Raw genomic sequence first — 16075 nt, 5'->3', positions numbered from 1 at the left:
TACATCCAGGAATTTTACGAAGTAAAGATGGAATTGTACCACTAAGTAAGATAAAACAAGATGGATTTCTGCGACGAATTAATAGATCAAAACATCATAATGAGAGTCCATGAACTCATGGGTATCTTAACGTAGATAAAACTGAGTGAATGAGGAAACTTGCAGGCATAAAGTAGAAACCTGAGCTTAGAGAAGCCAAAAAGCACAGTAGATTTTGGAATAGAAATAAGCTTTCCTATTTTGGGTATTCTAAGATATCTGTTTTTGTATTTGAAAAATCAGGTGACGTGGCAAATTTATCTCGACACCAGACTTGTGACTGAATTTTGATAATGTTGGTCTGTGATGAACAATTGAAAGGCTACAGGCCTTAATGTGAATAACCTATGCAAAATTATCTTTAACTGCTTCAATATAAATGAGTTCCATGGCCTTACAAGAAGGAAAAGTGTCTGATACCAACTTGACAACTTCTGATAAAAACAGCATACATGATACAGTACAGAAAATCATACAAAATATTAAGAGTTCAAAAAGAGAATTTGTTGGTGGAAGTACTCTGGTAGAGGATCTCGATGCTGAAGGTGCACTCAAATATCATAGAAGGAAAAGTAACCGAAAAAATCCCAAGTACTTTCAGAAAAGAAAACTTGTTGCTGGAAAGAGCAAATCTACATCTTCAAGATCATTCAAAATATACCAGGGATTTACCGATGAAAACCATCCTGCAGCTCTGAATTCCTTCCATGAGTTTACACTGCCTGTAGATGAAGATGATTTTTCATTGATTAGTTCTCCCGCTAATACTTGCAAAGAAGAAAGCTTCGAACTTGTTTTAGATGACAATGGGGCTTATACTATAGACCCTTACATTGGGCCTTATGATCATAAAACTTTAAGGGAGGAAAATCTGCAAAACAACATCGACATACAAAGAAATGTTGAAGAGTTTGGGGGTTGTCAAACAATTTCAAGAAATGGATGCAGACTTCCTTGGTCCTGGTCTGGAAGGCGAAATGGTAGAGGTAAAAAATTGAAGGGCATCAGAGGGAAGAGGTTTTCATGTGGTGTGCTGGTTGCCAATAGGAGAAAATCACTCTCTGATTCTGCTAGTACTCTGCACTATCAAGAACCTATTCAATTTGAATATGTTATAGATTTTTCTTCCTCGGATTGCTCCTATTCAAAGGATGAAACCCCATTGGTCAGATCCCCCACCACACGAATGTTTTAACCTTGGACTCGCCTCTGGACGATTATGGTGATTCTCCCCATGTAAACAACAGACGTTTCAGTGAGCTAGATCTCCATCCTCTCATCAAAACTCATCACAGGACCAGAAAGTCAGGGATTAGTGAATATGAGACAGAGGAGGAATCCTTACAGATGAGGACTAACGAAAACATGTTAGTGAATAGAAGCTTGAGTCAAAAGTACAGTCCCAAGTCTTTCGAGGAACTGGTTGGGCAGAGCATTATTGCTCAAGCTCTTTCCAGTGCAATTAACAAAGATAAGATTGCACCCTTTTATCTTTTTCATGGGCCCAGAGGTACAGGGAAGACATCTGCTGCAAGAATATTTGGTTTTTCTTTGAATTGCATGGCTGATTGCAATGCAAAGCCCTGTGGAAATTGCAACGGGGGAAAGAATAAGAATAAAGAATAAGAGAGCTTTCGCCAATAGAGAACGAGAATGCCGAGGAGCCATGAAATGAGTGACCACAAAGTAGAGCGATCAAGTGAAGAACTGGTGTGAACTGGTGTGAATATTCGGCTCACTGTGTACCATGGGTTTTCTGTCACCTTCTTCACCGCCGAATGGATGGACGGCTCTCCTCACCACACCCTGCCATCTTCGTCAAGGGACATGATCCACTTCATAGAGCTCCCTGATGTTCAGATCGAAGGGGATCGAGGCGCCTCAGATTGCTGTCCTCTCTCATCCATCCACAGACGCTTGGCCTCTCTTCGGTGACGCTTGGTTTCTAAAAAGGCCGATGATCTAATGGTTGGAGTTTATTCCATCGTCTAACAATCGATCTAAGGGCCCATAACCAGACACCGCGGCACGGAGGGGAGTTCCTCTCAGAGGGAACGCCTTACGGCGTAATTACGGTATTCCAACCACTATTTTCTGCCATTTTGGCTCCGAAAAATGACATTTCCTAAATTTAAGATCAATTTTCTTTCCTGATTAAAAAATTGAATGATATAAATCAAGTACATTGTTGTAATAATTATTTGCCATTGGTATAAATTTAAATAGTCTAAACGGTTTGGAGACTAATTGAATCCTATGAACTTGGAGTTTGACTATTAAAGATAACACATGAATGAACTGCCAATGAACTGTGTTCAGAATCTTCCTTTTAACCTCTGAAAAGTAAAGAAACTTTACACTGCCAGGAAACAACACGGGTCCCAAGAGATTTCGAAATTTCCAAAAAGAATAAAATGATAACTCTATAATATGACATTTGGCTGTCAGCGACCTGAAGTTGAAAAAAAAATGTTATTTAAAATGCATTTATGTTACAAATATCCATCAAAGACGCTAAGCGAGATGAATATGCTCACATTACAGATAAAATTAACAAGATCCAACCATCCGCCAAAATGTAGAGAGACCAAAAATACAATTCGCAATATTTTAGTATATATTTCAGTCGTGCTGTAGGGATCTCCCCTCAATACATAAAGAACCAGCCCAGAGATGCTGCATAAAGCTACACTCGCTTAACAAGTTGATATTCCAGATTCTCCTGTAATGTACACTTTTGAGAAAAGCACAGCCTTTCTCTAAAATCTATATACAGCTTCTAGCCATCACAACTTGACGACATGGCTCTCTAAAACTGATAAACTGAGATCTTCTCTTGATTGTGATCGTCGACTCTGCAACCGCATTTGACCTCTGTGAGGCGTCCACAAGGGTCCAGTATCAGTTTGTATTTGCCCCAAATTGCTTGGAAAACACAATCCAACTGACACAGTTGACTGGTGCTTGAGAGAATCAGCATGTTGCACACTTCCACCCGCAAGGCTTTGCGCAAGTCCAAATGGTTGCTGACACCCTGAATTTGAAGGGCTAAGTGGTATCTTTGCTCTTCCATCCCCTGAAAATAATGAAGAAAAATAATTCCAGTTACATTACAGAATATGATGCTTGGGAAAACACAGACAGAAATCATATACAATTTGCAACATCATGATTCATAACTGTTTTAATTTCATTTCAAGGAAGAATAAACAACATTATTAGAATTACATGACAAATGAATTTGGAAGGTTTCCTGTGATGAGATCAATAAAGTAGATACAAAATCCTTCTTGTAAAGTAAAACTAAACAATAGAAATCTTAATGGCGACCACATGAATTTCTATCCCATCCAATCAGGATTAATAGACTAAGCATGTTATTAAAAGAAGCAAAGCTTCTCCCCCGAACCACTTATAGGGAAGGCAGTTTCACAACACATGAGACAGAATAAAATGGGGGAAACTAGTTGAAGGATCAAAGCACCAAAGACAATAGAAACAGATCTACAAACTGTAGTCCTGGACTTAAATTTCAGTTCAATGATAATACATGAGAAGAGTAGAACATGCAGCCTACCTCCTACAATGGATGTCAGCCCATCCCCTAGAATTGCCTTATTTGATCCTTTTTTAGTTTTTTATAGTAGCTTCAACCACACCAGTTAGCAATTCTGGAAATGAGTTCAAACAACTTTAGGAAAATGGAAAAGAAGAGATGAAATTCCTCATTGTAAATAAATGTCAGTTGCATCAGAACCAAGCCCATAAAAAAAGAAATCCAATCAGATCCAAAACGTATCCATGTTTACAGTATGTGTAAACAAAGCTAAAGCTTTTGGAGAGATGCAAAAGTGGTGAACTTCTATTCGATCCTTGCTAATTCTGTCCATGATATGAACAACTTCCCCATATAACTCCGTTTGTCAAGAATAACTTAGAGCAATGCCTTTGGAGAAAAAAGGAAATGATAAGAAAATAATGAGCATGTAAGAGGTTGGGGAAAGTTAAGCCTAGATCACACGGGAAACACATTCAACTTGAGTTTGTCACCATGTTGATGGTTATCCCCTGGATTAACTACCTACGAAGGTGCACTGTCTTCGATATCTCTTGCATGTAAAATTTTCCCTCAATTTCCAGGATCGAAGAAGTATGCATTGTATTAAATTATAACCAAAATTGGAATCAAACTATTCGAATGTTAAAAACTTCTTCTGAATGTCACTCATCAGAAAAGGAATGCATTGCCATGGATCAGTGGCCAATGAAGAGGAGCATAAAAAAAATAGTGACAAGCATGATCTGCAATGTTACAATTGATGTTATAGCTCAGATCTTTTTGACACATTTCACAAGCAGGGAACAAGGAAAGAATCCTGAGCATATGACCAGAAACAAGGGTCAACTAAGATGCCCTAAGGCACATGCCAAGAAACGTGTTGGTGTGAAAACAGAACTAGAGAGGACACTCCTTTGTGACCAGATGCTGAAAAGAGTCATGGCTATGCAGGTTAGCCCAGTAGCAAATTTAGACACTATGGATCTGGTCTTGAATAGAAAAAACGAAATAACTAATTGCTAGATTCCTGTTTGCATATTAAATACAAGGGGTGAAAAACATATCATTAATAATTTCTCAGTACTACAAGGTACCTCCAGGGAAATACACTTGCTGTTTCTTCAATTTGGTCGCTTCTTTAACATAGTTACGACACATACTAATGACCACACAACATTTCAAATTCAAGTTAGCCTCTTTTCCTAAATGACTATCTCGTCCGTAGAAAAGATCAGCTCTATAAACTCTATTATAAGGTTTATTAAGGAACACACATATGGTATGACTTCTACATTTGAGAAATATATGTGTTTTATAATTAAACAAGCTTTGGGAAGTATCCTGTGTACAGTGTTAAATCTTTTATATTTGCTTTAAGGAAGGCATGCTTTTTGAAATTCATGGAATCTCCAAATGTTTCATTGTCCACTTTGACTGTTTGACATAATCCAACAACGTCAACGATATCATGTAGAATGTCATCGAGTATCCCATTCTTCATATCCACAGTTCTTGACTCACGCAAATGGTGCATCAAAGGCACTTGGTTTCATCCTTGTGAACAAAGCATCCAGGAAGGGAGGCACCTCAGCTCACTTGGAATCCCAGAAACCTGATTATGAGGAAACATTAGATGCAGCCACAATGCCACATTATAATATACCCATTTTCCACACAATACTGCCATAGGTGTTCCCAATCATCTGAAACACTTCATAGACTTTAAACCTGTTCTGCATTTAATTGTGTAGTAATCACAAAAATGAAAAATGTGGAACAGCAATAGCCAAACATATCAAGAGCCCATGAGCTTTTAGTCTTGAACAGCTCATGACCTGAGGATGCCTCTTCTGTGGTTTTACCCTTGTTGAGATTAGTGGAACATGAGAAAATTAATTGACATCCTCAACGGGAGTGAGCTGACTTTATTCCACATACTACAGGTTCACATGTACAGATCCTTTGTTGTGTGTTATTTTTTCATGGAACAAATCATCATCATGAGTATAGTTACAGAAATTATAAACTATTGCTAATACTCAGCTGAGCACTAGTCCAAACTAATCGTATTAATCTTCTCAAAACCTTTGGCAAACCAAAGACAACCAAGCATGGCACTCAAGCAACAAACACTTGTAAATTCAATAAGAAACTTAAGTGAAAATTTTATGCAAAAACAGGGGAATCAACATTTCTGTAACCACGGAGGTTAAAAACTTGACATAAGCATAAGATGCAGCGAAGAGTAATAAATGCATAGCCTCTGAAAGAAAAGAGAATTAAAAGGCAACATAAACACAAACATATAGAGGCAGATTGTCAAGTGAGTGAAGGAAAAGAAAAATGATCAATTAAGATTATTCAATTGGTAAAATAAGTTTTTTCTGAGTTAAGGATTCTGTGATGTGAATAACTTTGATTAATTTTTTTTGGATCCATCACACTAAGTTTTTTGAGTTGATATTTGGAGGCTTCGAGCCAGCAAGTGTTTTTTGAGTCCTGATGGTGAGCCACTCTGGCTGGATCAAAATGTCAACTCAAAAAACTCACTGTGATGGATCTGGAAGAATTTAATCAAAATGGCAAAAAAACTGTTGAAGATGAATAATTTAAAGTTTCAGTTACAGAGCTTACCAGAACGACTTGGAGAAATTCCATTACCGATGGAACAATGCAGCACCTAAAGTCCAAGTAATGCTACCAGACCCCACAACTACTTGTTGCTCCTTCAATTGCAAACCATCTCTCAGGAGTGATACTATATATGGAGCACGAAAACAATATTGTTCTATAAAAGGCTGTGGAACAACACTCCACTCAGCATCTTGCCAAGTTTTAGTGCAGAACTCCCGACCCTTCTCTAGAACATCATTAAATGAAGCAGCAGCAGATAGATTAAAAAACTTGAACACAACAAAGAAACCTGACATAGCATAGAATTGCCCTTGAGATTGTTGCTGCTGATCACTGATAGCACAAGGATGTTGTTTGCAGTCTGTCCCTGCCCCCGAATGTGACCATTCAGAGGCATTTATGGTTGATTTCGCTAGAGCTTCACATTCTTCCCAGTTGGGCTCACCAATCAACTCAAGCCCTACTCGAGATTCTTCTTTACTTATGTCTCTTCCACCAACCAGAGGACTTCCATTCTGGAGTAAGAAAGAACACTGAGAACATGAGTATTGCTGTCTATAACCAGCATGTATGCAAGGATGATTGAGATGCAACTGACCACCAGAGAATTTCCCACTGTCAGTTTTTAAATTTTTTCTGAGTAGAAGTACAACAGACTTTTCAAAGGCATCATTTAGGCCATAACCTGTAAGAGAATATGCATTTAGATGGCGTTCCATTGTTCCAATGGTCAGATTCAAGCCATATTTAGATTCAAATGTCACCTGTAATGAGGAACCCCCTAAGTCAAGTGCACCAAACGTCTCCAGAATCGGCATATTCTGCAATCTACCCATCATATAATTAAGAGCTACCCATCCATAGTAAGCCTCTTCTACCCCAGTAATTATCCTAACCCAGTTTCTTCGACACATAAATGGAGATTCTTCTAGAATTGACCATGCCTTGTCCGGGATCCATTCTGAATCTGAACTTGGCATCCTGCGAAGCCCTGCCGTGGCCAAAAGGAAAAGAGGGCTATTTTTATGAGCATGAGCCGGTATTTGCTTTTCAGCCCACTGGAGCAGTGGTTCCATGGCTGACCTCAACCCTGATTCATTGTGTAAAAGTTTATCAAAACCAGGTTCAGTTTCCATGCGATGATAAGCTCGACCATTCTGTTGCCTTGACTTGCCATCAGTGCCTTCAGGAAATGGGCGCAGCACCATTGGAAGACTCCCTTGATGCTTGCCATCATTCCGCACCCACTCATACACATAAACTCGGGTACCAGTGCTCCCACAGTCCAAAACTATAGAAAAATGTGATGCCTCTGTACTCCGATAAGATTTTAACCAACCAAATCCCGCAATGATCAGAATTAAAAGCATTAAGAGAAGTAAAAACCCAACAGCCACCTTTAACCAACATTTTTTTCTCAATGGTGTTGAAGGTAGGCCCTTCTCCTTTGAAAAGCTAGTGCCTCCTCCTGTGCCCTCCCTTATCGATGAAGGTTTTGTTCGAAGAATACCAGCACCGCTCAAGGCTAAATCCCCTTCTTCAGAACCAACCTTGCGGTATGTTGAGAAGTCTTGGAGAGACGATGAAAGCCGCAGGCCACCTGTCTTTCCATAACCTGCCCATGCAGACCTGAAGGGTGAAGCTAAGGGCGGCAATGCAGAAGATGAAACAGAACAGCCAGAAGCTGATGAAGATGCAGAGAAATGACTCGCCGATGATCTAATGGTTGGAGTTTATTTCGTCGTCTAACAATCGATCTAAGGGCCATAACGAGACACTGCGGCACGGAGGGGAGTTCCTCTCAGAGGGAACGCCTTACGGCGTAATTAATATTTTTTTAATAAAATAAATAATTTATTTTAAAATATTAAAAATATTGTTTACGAGATTTTGGATAGACAGTGATCAGATGTTATGTTAAGGTACTATTTGATGTGAAGTTATCAGTTTAATTCCCCGTCCCGTTCGGAGTGATATATTGGACATGATGAAGATGTAGTATGGTCAAGCTTACCAAAAAAATTAAAATATTAATTTAAAAGTAGAATAATGGTTTAAAGGGTAGGGATAATTATATCTTTTAAGGCTTAACAAAAAATAACTGGAATGTATGGTTGTGTGGTATCTCATGTGTGGAATATATGGCTATGATTAGGTATCTCATGTATAAGTTATACAACATGGAAGCCAAGAGGTTCCCTAAAATTGTTTTGAACTCTAGCCAAAACCCCCACCTCCGGCTCAAGCGAGGTTGGCATAAGGATGCCCAGTCTTAGCTAGACCATTGGGAGGTAAAGGAGGAGATCATCTTGGAGAATATGAATAATATTAAAAATATAATTCCTTCCAAATTTAAGGATAAGTTGTGTGATGATAAAGAGTTAGAGGGAAAAATGAAGCTAAGGTATTATAAGAAGGTGATCAACCCCAATCGTGATAACCAGGATTATCTTTTTGACTTGACCAATGTTAAGAAGAAAATGAACATTGCCAAGATAAGAACTAATTCTCATGAGCTTCAAAGTGAAATTGGACATTGGTCAATTCCCAAAACACCTTGGGACGAAAGAGTCTGTCACCTTTGCGATACTAAGAGGGTTGAAGATGAAAAACATCCTCTCTTGGATTTCCCGTCTCTTACTCACATCTGTTCTAATTTTCAAAATCTTTGTCACACTAACAACCTTCTTGTCTTGTTAAGTCAACAAAACTATGATGACATATGAATGCTTCTCTCCCTTCTTTTTTATCATAAAAATAAAATATTAAAGAATCCCAATTAATCTCTTACTTCCTTAAGGGTTGATAGACCATATTGGTCTTAGTGGATGTTAATCATCATCATCATCATCATGGTAGAAGTGAGAGTAATAATGTGAAGAGAAATATATTAGAGAAAATTTGAAGTAAAAAATAAGTTAAAAGAAAAGTTATCAATGTCAACTTTTTAAAAATTTAAAAATTAAAGAAATAAATTTATTTTTTTAAGTGTATTTTTTATTTATTTCTTGATAGGTTTCCTCAAATTTTAAGTGTAGACACTCATTGGTTGTAAATACCAACTCTATATGTTTTTAGTAAATCATAGTGAGACAAACTGAAAATACATGCCTTTTTATATATTTCTAGCTTATCTTAATGTGAGTTTTTCAAAAGTATAAAAAATTAATATTTCTAGCTTATTTCATTTGGGGCATATCAAAAGTATACAGAGTGGGTACTTGTTTGATGTGGAATTTTGATTTCGCACCCAACAAATGCCTACACTTGAAATTTGACTAAACCCATAAAGAGAAAATACGATTAAAAATTTTAGTTTTATTTCTTTTCTTTTGAAAATCCATAAATGCTTTTTATTAATTTAACAATTATTTTATTAGTTTTCTTAGGAGGCCCATAACACTGAATTTATCTAATCACTAAACAACACTTAGGTAAGTGGGAGGAACATTAGACATGATGAGTTTATAAAATTTCTTTTCTTTGAAAAGAATGTAAGAATTATGGTGAACATCATAGAAATTTTTTTTTAATGTTATTGGTAAGAGAGGCTCAAATTCAGTTTAGAATAATTGAGTGGAGAGATGTGACAATCAACAATGTATTTGAAGGGACCAATATCAAAGGTGACTTCACATCACTAGTTAATATGCATGTGAGGGCCATGTTCCCATACCCAATAAAAATGATATTATGAGAGGGATGACGAGTTTTGGACATTTGTAAACATTGCATATTCATGGGATATGAGGTTCTTTTGGATGTTGTTTATGATAATGGCTAATTAATCCTTAATCTAGAAATTGTGAGAAAGTAGGAATACATGAGATGGGATGGCATTGTCCTAGGTGAAAAAAAGAAGAGATGAATCTTTTTTTATTTGATTAGGTAAGGAAATGGTTTTTGAATCTATGGGAGCAAAAGGAGTCGTGGGTGGTTCATAAGATTCAATGTAGGGTTGATTGATCACAAGGGTTAAGCTACAACTTGATGTTTGACAACATGAAAATTTCTAGTAGAATGGATGTGTGTTTGATGGAAGTGACATGATTGATTTGGGATAGGTGGTGAAGGGTTATTCAATTTAGGGTTTTGACGAGGAGTATGAGCAGTTCAAACATTGATATGAGTGTTACAAGGTAGGAGGAGTGTTAGTGTTTCTAGAGGGTTGGAAGTTAGCTCACCCTTGAATTTTACATTCAACAACCAAGGCATAGATGAAGGATTAATCAAGGGAATTATTTTCAAACAAGGCCGCTACAACATGAAAATCAACCAATGAACCTAAACTAAATTTAATAATAAGCACTTAATCTAGATCTAAAATCTAGAGTTGAATCCTAAGTTGTGTTGGTGCATCGATGTATAGTTGCACAATTTGACTAGTTGCTTGATGGAGTTGTAACTCTTTAAATATGAGATCAATAATGTATATGGAGCATAAAAACATTGTCGAATAGCATAAAAAAATCCATCCCATATGATGATGCCCTTCATATTATATTTGGAGTTAGCATCATCATTAAGCCCATTGTAGTTTGCCTATTCTTTGTATTGTAATTATCACCAAGGCTAAGAAATCCATTCCAAATGGTTTTTTATGAGTAATAAGTATTAGGCATGCATCATATTCAGACATGTCTAAAAGTAGGATATGAAGCTATAGATCCACGAATCTAACACTACTACATTTGGGCAGAAATTCCGACGGTGGAATCTGATAGAATGGCTAAAATCGAAAAAAGTGTCGAAATTTAAATGATTTTTTTGTTCTTTTTTCTAAAATCCTGACTGTGGTTGAATATTTGACGCTGTTGGGCAGCGGATCCCCCCATAGCGGGTTTTTTGGGCTTGAAGCCCAAATTTTGGTAAAATGTAATGTAAAGACCCCGCGAAATGTGGGCGCGGAGCGCGAGAGTCTAGGGTTGTCCACCCTAAAATAATATAATTTAATGTATGGTATGTCAGCCTACCCATGGTCCGCAGACCATGGGATTGCATAAATAGAGCAAGGCTCTAAATGTAAAATAAAGTCTCAAGTTTTGGATGACGAATTAGCTCTGAGTCTGTAAGTCCGAGTCTTGGGTTGTAGTAGTAGGAAGAGGCTCTGCAGCTGAGTGCATAGAGGCTTGGTAGAGTCTACAGCTGTGTGCGCGGACCCCTGTAGCTGAGTGCGCAGGGTGGAGTTGGGATTGTACTTGGACAGAGAATTAATAAAAGATAAGTTGATTCTGGAATATTCTGTGTCTATGCTTCTGTTATATTTATGCATCTCTTTACAGTTTTATGATTGCACACAAATGTTATGAATGTTTAATGATTAATGAGAATATTGGGCCCACATAATTACGTTAAGATCTATAATAATAACACAGTAAGGAATAAGGATCTAGACAGCACCTCTTCGCGCTCTTTACAGAGCTACGCTGAAGCAGTTGCACAAGTTGGGAAGGACAGATAGCTGCATGGAGTAGCGCAAGCGCGCGGGTACGATTCGCGAACTTCCTAGACTTCATCAAGACATCACTAGGATGGTGAAACCTGGTTCCAGCACCCTCCCATACTACCTCGGGTGAGACCTCAATCCGCGAACCACGGACTATTGCCGAAAGGGCCGGTAGTTTCAGGATTTGTTTGGCTAAATCACTTCTAAACCTGGGTCAGGCCCCAACAAGCCAACAAATGGTTCCGTTGTCGGGACTAGGATCTGCCTAGGGGATATCTGATGTCGTGCCATTGGAACCCAACGAAGAAGGAAATTGAAGAATGGTTGGACAAGAAATTCACGAATTCGTGACCCAGGAAAACAGAACTTCGTAGGTATCTGAGAAATGGTGGTTGGATTGCTATGTGTATACGAAAATCCACAAGATCTTCTTCGTATCCTTTCCTTATGAATTGTATGAGTGGATCGTGAGGTTAGCTGACAGCCAGGGAAGGTGTAAGCTCGACCAACCAATAGTGTGGACTCCAGAATTAGTGCGCAGACTAGAGGCATCAGAAGATAAGATCGTGTGAGCTGTGGACCATTGGCTCGACTAGATAATAGGGGGATTTATCACTGAATTTGCGATAGACACGACCGTGAGCTACAGGAAAGCAGAACAACATTTTATCAAGGGACCACGAGGTAAGTACATTAAATCTTTGAATACTTGGATTAAGATGTTGTTATGTGAAAAGAGGGTTATGCAAATACATTAATGTTTGGAACGACGTGGAGCGGAAAGATCTACAAAGGTAGTGGGGAATTAGGAAATAGTCCCTTAATTTCACCTTTGCGAGAGAGCAAGGAAGAGCTCACTCGGGTCTCTCCGAGAAGTGCGGTCAGTTTGATAAGACAGTGCATTCTGCAGTTACCACCCCCACTTACGCCATCACCCGTTTCACCTCCTTCACCTCCATATCCACCCACTCCACCTCCACCACCCCCGCAGTTCAGCATGGCAAGCACGATCAAGCTACCTGTATTCAGAGGAGTATGGAATGAGGATACAGACCAGTTCTGGTTCGTGGTCAGAGCAGTATGGGAAGCACAAGGGGTCACGGACGACAACATTAAGAAGGCTACATTAGCGAGCGCGCTATAGGATTGCGCGTTGACATGGTATATCAAGCACTCCAATGATCACCCAAATGCAGGAATAACAGAGATCGAGATTGCGCTGAACAAAGAATTTAGCTGGCCGAAATCAGAGACACAGTCAATCATCGGGTTTAAAGAAATCGCGATGCTTTCAGGCGAGACCCCTTGGGATCTGGATTAGTAGCTGAAGAGTACGATCTGTGAGGCTAATATGATGCTCATGAATGCGCAGCATCACACCTGGTTTGTGGCATCTCTAACACCACACCTGAGGATGGCGCTGTCACAACAGAAACTTTCTACCTAGGTCGAGGCGTTGGAAATGGTAATGAGGTTGCATGAGACACCAATACAAGATCCGAGACTGGGAGTTCAACAACTCCACACGCAACTACGGAATCTTTGCCTGGAAATGCAGAGCTTGAAGCTGGATAGGGCACCGCGGCCAGAGGCGCGCGAGGAATTATGGTGCATAAAATGCAAGGGCTAGGGCCATGACAAGGATCATTGTCCAATATTCACGAACTACTTGGCAAGAGGGGGGCCAATACCATTGAGACCAGAGGCATAGGCAGGGCCGAGTGTGACACCCACGCTATGGTGCACGATCTGTCAGATAGGAGGAAAGCACACGACGGATAATTGTCATTTGTTGCAAAAGTAAATGCAGACTCCCTAGCAGTTGTTTTGTAATTTCTATAGATCAGTAGGCCACGACAAGCGTACATGTTGCAGCTACGAGTTGATGATGGATCGGACCCCAGCCTATAGGATGCAAACAAAAATGCGAGCCCTTGACCTAGCTGCGGGGATGGCGCACGTTGGATTTCAGGGGCGAGGTCGAGGATGAGGAGGAATGGGGCCAGGAAGGGGCCGCAGACAGTTAATTTGTTACAATTGCGGAGGACCAGGGCACTACGCCCGCGATTGTACCAACCCGACGAGAGTATCCTGTTCATACTGTGCTCAGTTTGATCATGAAATGGTAGATTGTCCTACGTTGATCGCACAGATGCACGAGAAAGGGGTACTCCAGCCTACTCTGACTCAAAATATTCAAATGATGAGGTCTGAACCGCGCGAAGAGGACCCAAATGTGAACATAGTGCTCAGAAGTAGTGCGACCACAGGGGAAGATAAGGGGAAGCAGCCCGAGGAAGATACATGGGTTCACAAGGCTCCTACAAAGGAACCTGAGTTTGACTTAGAACGCGCAAAGGAGATGTTCATGGAAGCTAAGAAGAGCTTCGCAGAGGCCTCCACTTTAGGTAGTAAGGATCAACCAAAGCTAGGGATGGATCCTTCTATGTTTACTACCTTCTTGGAGACATGCATGAAACTGTTGCGTGACAATAAGGCAGTTAAGGGACTACAGGATTTGATCACTAGGTGCGCAGAATCAGGGGAACCATGCGTAGTCCAGAAACTGGGAAAACATGCGTTGCGCACTGGAAGGGAAACGAGATTGACGGCGCAGATTGGCGAGTATGAAATGGATTAGGTGATCCTAGACCTGGGTTCGGACACGAATGTGTTACCTAAGCAGACATGGGAATGCATGGGCAGGCCCACGTTACAGTGGTCCCCTATTCAACTACGAATGGCGAACCAATAAAAGATTTTGCCCATGGGGAGGTTGCAAGGAGTAACAATTGATATCGAAGGCGCGAGCACATAGACGAACTTTGAAGTAATAGAGATTGTCGATGACAACATTCCTTATCCCGTGTTGCTAGGAATAGACTGGGCCACTGATATGAATGGAGTCACTAACCTGAAAAAGTGGAAGATGATATTCGAGAAAAAGTTCCTACGCATACTAGTTCCGCTAGACCCAGCCGATGGAGTGTGCTACAGTAAACCAATGCGTGACGATGAAAGCGACAATGAGCTGGACTGTATTTACCAGATAATGACGCAAGACCAGGATTGGGTGAACCCGACTGCAGATGGGAGAATCTCATGGGAGAATGACAGTTCATTTACTTCAGATTCAGACGAAGAAGTAGAACGCTGGCAGAACCGGTTGCACGAAGTAACAACGCTGAATAGCAACATGATGATTAGAGACGACAGAGGCAAGGGAACTGCCAACATATGATGGAGTGACAGCGGTGGATGAATTCCTGGACAAATTTGAAAGCGCAGTACCAGAACAACAACGGTATGGTGCGCTGGAATGGGCACTGCGTGCAACACTTGCACGATGGTGGAGTACACATCAGAAGACCATTGGAAACTGGCACGAATGTAGAAGACGGATGCACTTACGGTTTGGAAGTCCCCAGCGTCGAATGAGAGTCGGGCAGCCAAGACGAAGCAACTTGCACGCCCACCTGTGTTGATGGGTACAGACATGTGTTGAGCAAGCACATCCCAGACTAAGGATAGAAAATTAGAACCAGATGTAGCGACGCACACCACAAGTATTCCACGACGGAGCATTCAAAAAGCTATGTGGAATCATGAACAGAGTTCACCAGGCGAGACGAACTGACTGGGACCTACGCGTACCAGCGGTTCGATGGGCCTATAGGGCCATAAGCAAAAACCAGAGCGTGGAAATGACCCCAACACTGATAAGAAGAGACGAAACCATAAGAGTAGAGAGGAATCCCCATACGACAACTCCCATAATTGGGAAAACGCCCGAGGACCAGAGCAAAGAAATTATGCAGCCGTGCGAGGACGAACATATGCAGATTCAAGAAGCCATTCAGCGAGGGAACCTTTAGCTTCACGAACTCGAAGAAAATCCGGTACGACTGAAGTAGAAAAGAATGTTAATGGACGTGGATATCAGAAAACTAGAAACCAAAATCGCACAAGCATTACGCGTCGACAGAAGGACAGGACAACGTATGGGCAGCCCTACCACTGCACTAGAAGATTGTCACTGAGAATTTTTGGCTATACTACCATGGCTGCGACCACACCTTATCAGACAAAGTAAGGAGGGAAGCACACCGCATAAAGAAGAACGTGAGGCATTGACTAGTGCGAGGGTAACTAAGGAAGGCCCACAGACTGGGTTGGAAGGTGACTTGAAGCCTCGCACTAGTGGTGCGACCACCTGACTATCCGAAGGAAGCACAGTCTCAGCACTTAAAGCAGTTGAAAGAGAGTGCAAGACTATAAAAGAGTCTATATGGGAGCTACGCAACACGGAAGCTGCGTGTAGGGTTAGTATGACGCACGGGTCGCGTTCGTGCACAAGGGGCTGCGCTGCCGTGTGGGTAGGCTGGAAAGTGACCGTT

General features: G+C 40.5%; 1 pseudogene across 1 annotated transcript; it reads right to left on the bottom strand.

The window, feature by feature from the left end:
* Positions 1–2497: 2497 nt before the first annotated feature.
* On the bottom strand, positions 2498–15193 carry LOC149155840 (putative apyrase 7 pseudogene; annotated as a pseudogene). The gene is made up of 3 exons (XR_016263370.1): positions 15090–15193; positions 6233–7951; positions 2498–3115 (listed from the first exon to the last, which is right to left on the bottom strand). The product of XR_016263370.1 is annotated as a putative apyrase 7 pseudogene (transcript).
* Between the last annotated feature and the right edge of the window lie 882 nt (positions 15194–16075).

This window comes from Pinus tabuliformis, chromosome 9 (assembly GCF_031772625.1).
Source record: "Pinus tabuliformis cultivar Carrire ecotype Pingquan chromosome 9, CPIR1, whole genome shotgun sequence".
NCBI classification, from domain to species: domain Eukaryota; kingdom Viridiplantae; phylum Streptophyta; class Pinopsida; order Pinales; family Pinaceae; genus Pinus; species Pinus tabuliformis.
The sequence above is the reverse complement of the archived record's forward strand: the minus strand, read 5'-3'. Positions and strand labels throughout refer to the sequence as shown.